Here is a 9982-nt window from a genome sequence, read left to right as displayed (position 1 = left end):
AAAAATAACACATTTAAAAACGTTATCCTTTTTAGATAAAACTATACTAAATATAATCACATCTCACCAAATAACTGATTAAAACACACTATTTTGCAATGAAGGTCTACAGTAGCCTCAACAGCACTCTATAGGGTAGCACCATGGTGTAGCCGGAGGACAGCTAGCTTCTGTCCTCCTCTCGGTGCAATTGGCATGTTGACTGCAGGCATGTCCACCAAAGCTGTTGCCAGAGAATTGAATGATAAATTATCTACCATAAGCTGCCTCCGACATTGTTTTAGAGAATTTGGCAGTATGTCCAACCGGCCTCACAATTGCAGACCATGTGTAGCCACGCCAGCCCAGGACCTCCACATCCAGCTTCTTCACCTGCGGGATCGTCTGAGACCAACCACCCGGACAGGTGATGAAACTGAGGAGTATTTCTGTCTGTATCAAAGGCCTTTTGTGGGGAAAAACAGATTTTGATTGGCTGGGCCTGGCTCCCCAGTGGGTGGGCCTATGCCCCCCCAGGCACACTCATGGCTGTGCCCCTGCCCAGTCAGGTGAAATCCATAGATTAGGGCCTAATGAATTTATTTTAATTGACTGATTTCCTTATATGAACTGTAACTCAGTAAAATCGTTGAAATTGTTGCATGTTCAGTATAATTAGAGAACTACCTTTTACTTCAGCATATATTTATTCAGATTAAGGGGTAGAAGGCACCCCTAATAAACCAACAGTGAGATTGTTGACCTGGTGTCTCAATAGTAGTCTGAAGTGGCTTCTCTCCATTTTTCTCCCCCATCTGGTGCTTGACTACTCTCTTCAATAGCCAAGCCACATATGAACTCTAGCGGAGAAATGGCAGGACTGCAGCCAAGTGTGATTCTAATGGAGATTCAATAGATGGCGCAATTATCAAACAAATATATTTAGTAGACAGTTTATGGGGCTGGACTGTGACTACACGACACACACACCCACCCACACAGTTAGTGTAACAGGCTGTAGGGTTAGAGGTGGCAGGCATCAAAGATAGACTCAGTAGGCGGGCTGGAGGCCGGGTTATTGACTCACGGTCAATACTTGAAGTGCAAAGGTCCCTGATTCACCCCTCTATCTGTCTCTAACACCCTGTTTGCGACCGAAACGGCACCCTATTCCCTATTCAGTGCACTACTTTTGACCAGGGCCCATAGGGCTATGGTCAAAGTAGTGCACTATACTGTATAGGAAATAGTATAGGGAAAATTACATAGGGAATAGGGAATACAGGGAATAGGGAATTCTGGGAAGATCTCAACTGTAATATCTGAAACGAATCATCAATATCAATATAGACTGTGTCCCCATATTAAAACATGTAACATTTTGGAGAATTTGAGATACATTTCTCCAAATTAAATGAATGACCATTGTTGGGAGAAAACCTCCATAATATTACTATTTATGATCCAACTAGCTCTCACAGTCTCACATCAGAATTAAACATTTATCCATGTTTCTCAAACATCAAATTTCGAAGTTGTTCCAAACATCACATTTCAAAGTGTTTAAGGTTAAGTTTAGGCATTAACTCCGAATTTGTAAGGTTAGGTATTAACTCCGAATGGTAAAGGTAAGGGTTAAGGTTTGGGATAGGCTTAATTTTTTTTCTCTCAAAAACATCTTTCTATCGCTGGATTCAAACATGCAACCTTCGGTACCAGAGGCAGATGCCATCCACAACACCCTAGAAAAACTTAAACCTATTTGAAAGTAACAGTGCTCAAGGTTGCCCCTAGTGGCCGGTTTCCACATAATCTCCCGACTTCCTTAGACATGGATGGACCTCAAATAATGACTTGTATCATGGGTGACCTGGCTGTGTGATCAGCTTGCCTTGAGACATGGCTGTAGGACATAGGAGTTTACACACTACACATGTCTCAGTGCAACTGATCAGCATAACAAACGCCATTCTCTTGACACAATGTTGCCTCTAGCTAAGTCTCAGCTGAAACTATGTGGTAGGCCTAGACTACTATTAAAATGCAGTGATGTGTGGTTATCTCAAAAAAAATATGGCAGTAAAAAGTGTGAATGGGTGTGATGTCATGACACTTAGTCGACAGGTGTGGATGTGTACAGTTATGTGTTGCTAAGAGATCTAGCTATGGGTGTGTCCTAATAGTCTAAATCAGGGGTCTCAAACTCATTTTGCCCTAGGGGCCGATTTCGGTCTTCAACAAGGTCCGGAAGGCCGCACTGAAAATTGGTTATATTTCCTCGCAGTCCAAATTTGCAAAAAGTAGTCCTCTATCCATCGTTTTGGGAATTGTCGATGCTCTGACTGTCTAGCTTTCATTTAGGTGATTATCAGCAAGCTACACAGGTAAGGAACTGTATGAATGTAGGTCCATTATCATTTCTACACAGTTCTGATTTGGTTTTAGTCATTGAGTTCCCCTTTTTTGTTACTCAAACCACCCACAGGCTGGATTGGGCCCCCTCACGGTCCAATCCAGCAGGTGCTTTCACCTAGCCTGTGTTTTCAGATCAGTAAAAAAAGGAAGAGGAAACAAGGAGAGGAAAGACGAGGAGAGCAAGCCACTTTAGACTATTGAGAGGCAGCCCAGGATTTCCGGTTTGTCTAGATTCAAGAGTGATGAGTTGTCTGGCTGAGAGACTATGACCTGTCTGTCAAGAGAATTTGTGTCACTCAACAGACTGGTGGTAAGCCGCCAACTGTATAATTTGACAGAGAGACACGTGTTGTAACCTTTTCAGTTTTTAGGACATCAGCATCAGTGTTATAAGGAATTTATCTTTTATTTTTTGAATTCTGGAAAAGTTCCAGAAAGGTCGAATTTTCCACAAAAAAAAGCAAAAGTCTTAATTGACAGGGACATGTGTGCGTGTGTGTGTGCGACGGTGCGTGCAAGCGTGCGTACCTGCATACGTGTGTGTGTGCGCGGGCATATATGCCTGTGTATGTGTGTGACAGCTGATCTAACAACTGAAGCGCGTGGCTGTCTAGGAGTTAAACCGGTCCGGGAGGAAACAGGGAGGCGTCTCTTGGCATGGCGTGCGACAGCCACAGTGACTGTTTGTTTAGGGAGAGAAAAGTCCATCGTTACACACTCGTCTTTGTCCAGGAAGTATAAATAGTTATATGGCCAGCACCCTCCCAACCCACACAAGACCAGTCACACCATAATTTCCAAGCCACTACTAAACAAGTAACAACATTATAACAAATGTCACTTTTTATAATGAGACTATAATTGATACTACAATGACATGCCCTGTAGCTATACAGACCCCCTATGGTTCCCTTCACAAACAGAAAATATTAGATACAAAATGTAGATAGAAATGTCTTGTTTCTCATTGACTTGTGTGTCACAGACAGGCCGCTGCCTGGGCTGTATCTATGAAAATAATCCCAGGACCACGTTGTCTGATGCGAAATATAGTGCCTTCGAAAAGTATTTTTCCACATTTTGTTGTGTTACAGCCTTAATTTAAAATTGATTATATTTAGATTTTGTGTCACTGATCTACACACAAAACCCCATAACGTCAAAGAGAAATTGTGTTTTCAAATTATTAAAAAATGAAAAGTTGAAATGTCTTGAGTCAATAAGTGTTCAACCGTTTTCTTATGGCAAGCCTAAATAAGTTCAGGAGTAAAATTGTCACATAATAAGTTGCATGGACTCACTCTGTGTGCAATAATAGTGTTTAACATGATTTTTAAATGCCTACCCCATCTCTATACCCCACACATACAATTATCTGTAAGGTCCCTAAGTCGAGTAGTGAATTTCAAACACAGATTCAACCACAAAGAACAGGGAGGTTTTCCCATGGTTTGCAAAGAAGGTCACATATTGGTAGATGGGTAAAAAAACAAAAAACAGACAATGAATATCCCTTTGAGCATGGAGCAGTTATTATTTTTACACTTTGGATGGTGTATCAATACACCCAGTCACTACAAAGATACAGGCGCCCTTCCTAAATCAGTTGCCAGAGAGGAAGGAAACCACTCAGGGATTTCACGATGAGGCCAATGGTGATTTTTAAAACAGTTACAGAGTTTAAAGGATGTGACAGGAGATAACTGAGGATGGCTCAACAACATTGTAGTTACTCCACAATACTAACATAAATGACTGAGTAAAAAGAAGGAAGCCTGTACAGAATACAAATACTCAAAAAGATGCATCCTGTTTGCAACAAGGCACTAAAGTAATAAAGAAAATGTTTTTGTCCTGAATACAAAGCGTTATGTTTGGGGCATATCCAACACAACACATCACTGAGTATCACTGTTCATATTTACAAGAATAGTGGTGGCTGCATCATGTTATGGGTATGCTTGTCATCTGCAAGGACTAGGAAGTTTTTAAAAAATAAACGGAATACAGCGAAGCACAGACAAAATCCTAGAGTAAAACCTGGTTCAGTCTGCTTTCCAACAGCTACTGGGAGATAAATGTACCTTTCAGCAGGACAATAACGTAAAACACAAGGCCAAATATGCAGTGGAGTTGCTTACCAAGATGACATTGAATGTTCCTGAGTGGCCTAGTTACAGTTTTTACTAAAATCAGCTTGACAATCTATGGTAAGACTTGAAAATGGCTGTCTAGCAATGATCAACAACCAACTTGACAGAGCTTGACAAATTCTTTAAAGAATAATGTGCAAATATTGTACAATCCAGGTGTGCAAAGCTCTTAGAGACTTACCCAGAAAGACTCACAGCTGTAATCGCTGCCAAAGATGAATCGCTGCCAAAGATGTATTGACTCAGGGGGTTGAATACTTATCTAATCAAGTAGTTTGTGTAGATCATTGACAAAAATGTATAATTAAATCCATTTTAATCCCACTTTGTAACACAACAAAATGTGGAAAAGGTCAAGGGGTGTGAATACTTTCTAAAGGCACTGTAAATGACAATTTGAGATATTTTGGCACAATTAGTTACTTCCTAGTGCACAATAAAGCCCACACAAATAGATGCTTTGGGGTATGGAAAATAGACATCTGGATAGAAGATTGTGATTGAATGTAGTTAAATATACATGAGCAAACAAATGACAGTGCAGCCATATAGTCTACAAGAATAGTCTGAATGAGAAATCATCGTTTAGACCTTGGGGATGCATGGTATTTAATCTATCAATCTAAAACATATCTCGTTGTGAGAGCATTTTAGGGAGGTTTCCACCTGTGATGGATGTGACCTGTTCTAGGCCCACAAGGTGCAAAGAAGACAGTGGGCTGTGTTTGACTTCTAAGTAGTGTTTTTCCATAGCATATTCCATATTGCCAGTGCGGATCGCTGTTTTGTGTTCAGATATTCTTATTTTTAAACATATTTTTGTTTGGACCACATACTGTAGGCTTTACCACATGGGCACGTAAGAATATATATACACTATATTAACAGCGCCGGAGAAGATGGCTGCCGTTTTACAGCCCTCTAACCAATTATGTGTGTTTTTCCGCGTTATTTGTAATTTATTTTGTACATAATGTTTCTGCCATCGTCTCTTATAACCAAAAAGAGCTTCTGGATATCAGGACAGCGATTACTCACCTCGTATTGGACAAAGATTTTTTCTTCAACGAGGCGGCCGCGAAGGATATCATACAGACACGCGACAAGGCCCGAATCCCCGTCATTCGCGTGAGGAAGAGACGGAGATATCGTGGACGTAGATCGGGGTGCCTTGTAAGGATCCGACGGCGAGCGAGTAAACTGCCTCTTCCATCAATCCTATTAGCCAATCTTCAATCATTGGATAACAAATTGGATGACCTAAGATTACGGTTATCCTACCAACGGGACATTAAAAACTGTAATATCTTATGTTTCACCGAGTCGTGGCTGAACGACGACATGGATAACATACAGCTAGCGGGCTATACGCTACATCGGCAGGATAGAACGGCTGACTCCGGTAAGACAAGGGGTGGCGGTCTGTGTATATTTGTAAACAACAGCTGGTGCACAAAATCAAATACTAAGGAAGTCTCGAGGTTTTGCTCGCCTGAGGTAGAGTATCTTATGATAAGCTGTAGACCACACTATTTACCAAGAGAGTTTTCAGCTATATTTTTCATAGCTGTCTATTTACCACCACAAACCAATGCTGGCATTAAGATTGCACTGAATGAGTTGTACAAGGCCATAAATCAACAGGAAAACGCTCATCCAGATGCAGCGCTCCTAGTGGCCGGGGACTTTAATGCAGGGAAACTTAAATCCGTTCTACCTAATTTCTACCAGCATGTTAAATGTACAACCAGAGGAAAAAAAACTCTAGACCACCTTTACGCCACACACAGAGACGCATACAAAGCTCTCCCTCGCCCTCCATTTGGCAAATCTGACCATAACTCTATCCTCCTGATTCCTGCTTATAAGCAAAAACTAAAGCAGGAAGCACCAGTGACTCGGTTAATAAAAAAGTGGTCAGATGACACAGATGCTAAGCTACAGGACTGTTTTGCTAGCACAGACTGGAACATGTTCCGGGATTCTTCAGACAGCATTGAGGAGTACACCACATCAGTCACTGGCTTCATCAATAAGTGCATCGATGATGTCGTCCCCACAGTGACCGTACGTACATACTCCAACCAGAAGCCATGGATTACAGGAAACATCCGCACTGAGCTAAAGGGTAGAGCTGCCGCTTTCAAGGAACGGGACTCTAACCCGGACGCTTATAAGAATCCCGCTATGCCCTCCGACGAACAATCAAACAGGCAAAGAGTCAATACAGGACTAAGATTGAATCGTACTACACTGGCTCTGACGCTCGTCGGATGTGGCAGGGCTTGAAAACTATTACAGACTACAAAGGGAAGCACAGCCGCGAGCTGCCCAGTGACACAAGCCTACCAGACGAGCTAAACCACTTCTATGCTCGCTTCGAGGCAAGCAACACTGAAGCATGCATGAGAGCACCAGCTGTTCCGGATGACTATGTGATCACGCTCTCCGTAGCCGATGTGAGTAAGACTTTTAAGCAGGTCAACATTCACAAGGCCGCAGGGCCAGACGGATTACCAGGACGTGTACTCCGAGCATGTGCTGACCAACTGGCAAGTGTCTTCACTGACATTTTCAACATGTCCCTGACTGAGTCTGTAATACCAACATGTTTCAAGCAGACCACCATAGTCCCCGTGCCCAAGGACTCTAAGATAACCTGCCTAAATGACTACCGACCCGTAGCATTGACGTCTGTAGCCATGAAGTGCTTTGAAAGGCTGGTCATGGCTCACATCAACAGCATTATCCCAGAAACCCTAGACCCACTCCAATTTGCATACCGCCCCAACAGATCCACAGATGATGCAATCTCTATTGCACTCCATACTGCCCTTTCCCACCTGGACAAGAGGAACACCTACGTGAGAATGCTATTCATTGACTACAGCTCAGCATTCAACACCATAGTGCCCTCTAAGCTCATCACTAAGCTAAGGATCCTGGGACTAAACACCTCCCTCTGCAACTGGATCCTGGACTTCCTGACGGGCCGCCCCCAGGTGGTAAGGGTAGGTAACAACACATCTGCCACACTGATCCTCAACACGGGGGCCCCTCAGGGGTGCGTGCTCAGTCCCCTCCTGTACTCTCTGTTCACCCATGACTGCATGGCCAGGCACGACTCCAACACCATCATTAAGTTTGCCGACGACACAACAGTGGTAGGCCTGATCACCGACAACGATGAGACAGCCTATAGGGAGGAGGTCAGAGACCTGGCCGTGTGGTGCCAGGACAACAACCTCTCCCTCAACGTGACCAAGACAAAGGAGATAATTGTGGACTACAGGAAAGAAAAGAGGACTGAGCACACCCCCATTCTCATCGACGGGGCTGTAGTGGAACAGGTTGAGAGCTTCAAGTTCCTTGGTGTCCACATCACCAACGAACTATCATGGTCCAAACACACCAAGACAGTCGTGAAGAGGGCACGACAAAGCCTATTCCCCCTCAGGAGACTGAAAAGATTTGACATGGGTCCTCAGATCCTCAAATTCTACAGCTGCACCATCGAGAGCATCCTGACTGGTTGCATCACCGCCTGGTATGGCAACTGCTTGGCCTCCGACCGCAAGGCACTACAGAGGGTAGTGCGTATGGCCCAGTACATCACTGGGGCCAAGCTTCCTGCCATCCAGGACCTCTATACCAGGCGGTGTCAGAGGAAGGCCCTCAAAATTGTCAAAGACTCCAGCCACCTTAGTCATAGACTGTTCTCTCTGCTACCGCACGGCAAGCGGTACCGGAGTGCCAAGTCTAGGTCCAAAAGACTTCTCAACAGCTTCTACCCCCAAGCCATAAGACTCCTGAACAGCTAATCATGGCTACCCTGACTATTTGCACTGCCCCCCCACCCCATCCTTTTTATGCTGCTGCTACTCTGTTAATTATTTATGCATAGTCACTTTAACTCTACCCACATGTACATATTACTTCAACTACCTCAACTAGCCGGTGCCCCCGCACATTGACTCTGCACCGGTACCCCCCTGTATATATAGCCTCCCTACTGTTATTTTATTTTACTTCTGCTCTTTTTTTCTCAACACTTTTTTTGTTGTTGTTTTATTTTTACTTTTTTTGTTAAAAATAAATGCACTGTTGGTTAAGGGCTGTAACTAAGCATTTCACTGTAATGTCTGCACCTGTTGTATTCTGCGCATGTGACCAATACAATTTGATTTGATTTGATTTGAATATACACAATGTCGGTAGAGTTACAATTTATGAACTGTCTCTGGTAGAACTTTCGGCCAGGAAAAGGGTGTGTGAAGTATTTACAGTTTTCCGTGTTGTTACATTGAGCACATCTTCCACACTTATAGTTCCCTTGTAGAGATAACCAGTTTGAACGGTCAGGCTTTTGGAAAGAATGGACCAGCGTGTCCCTGATTTTGCGTGCTCGTCTGTATGAGAACAGAGGGGGATTTTCCGCCAGAGGCTGGAGCAGCCTCACTGGGCACAGTTTTGATTTACATTTGGTTGAGTTGTCAACTGACGTGAATTCAATGTGAAATCAACAAAAAAAATCACCATGTCATTGGATTTAGGTTAAAAGTTGGGTGAAAAAATGACAAAATGCCCTTATGTTCCAATCCAATCAGTTTTACACGTTGATTCAATGTCATCACATTTATTTTTTGGGTTGAAATGAAGTGGAAACAATGTGGATTGAACCAGTTTTCGCCCAGCCAGTTTGTAGAATAGGCTATTGTTTTTGGATTGTGTCATGTTACAAAGTCATGTTACAAAGCACAGCTGTGACGTGCTGTCCTTTTGTGGCTTCTGAGCTTGAAGTGACGGTTGATTGGACTAGAATATCCTCTGGTAGCGAACCTGTGTGTCATGTCCTTTGCCTGAGCGTCAACTCTTTGAGTGTAGAGCAGTTGGGACTCAGGCGTAGAAACTGGCCAGTCGGGATATCTGTTTTGAGATGTCACGGATGATTAATATTGAAGTGAAGGACAGTATTCCTCTGTTGGTTTCCGATAGATGGTAGTTTGGATTTTGTTAGCATCATCCTTGAATGTTTTGAGATCTAGGAAGTTGATGCTGTTGGGGTCACTTTCAACAGTGAATTGGAGGAAAGTCGTTGTGTTGTTCAGATGGGCTCCCGAGTGGCGCAGCGGTCTAAGGCACTGCATCTCAGTGCCTGGGGCGTCACTAAAGACCCCCTGGTTCGATTCCAGGCTGTACCACAACCGGCCGTGATTGGGAGTCCCATAGGGCGGCGCACAATTGGCCCAGGTTTGGCCGGTGTAGGCCGTCATTGTAAATAAGAATTTGTTCTTAACTGACTTGCCTAGTTAAAATAACGGACAAAGTAATCAAGATTCTCTTTAGATGAACACCAAAATAAAATTATGTAGTCAATTTAGCCCTTCCAAAACTTTATATGGGTTCATGTCTTCATTGTGAACATAAACTGGGGC

Source organism: Coregonus lavaretus (genome assembly GCF_964263955.1).
Source record: "Coregonus lavaretus genome assembly, chromosome: 1".
In the NCBI taxonomy this organism is placed as follows: Eukaryota; Metazoa; Chordata; class Actinopteri; order Salmoniformes; family Salmonidae; genus Coregonus; species Coregonus lavaretus.
This window is presented reverse-complemented; position numbering follows the sequence as displayed.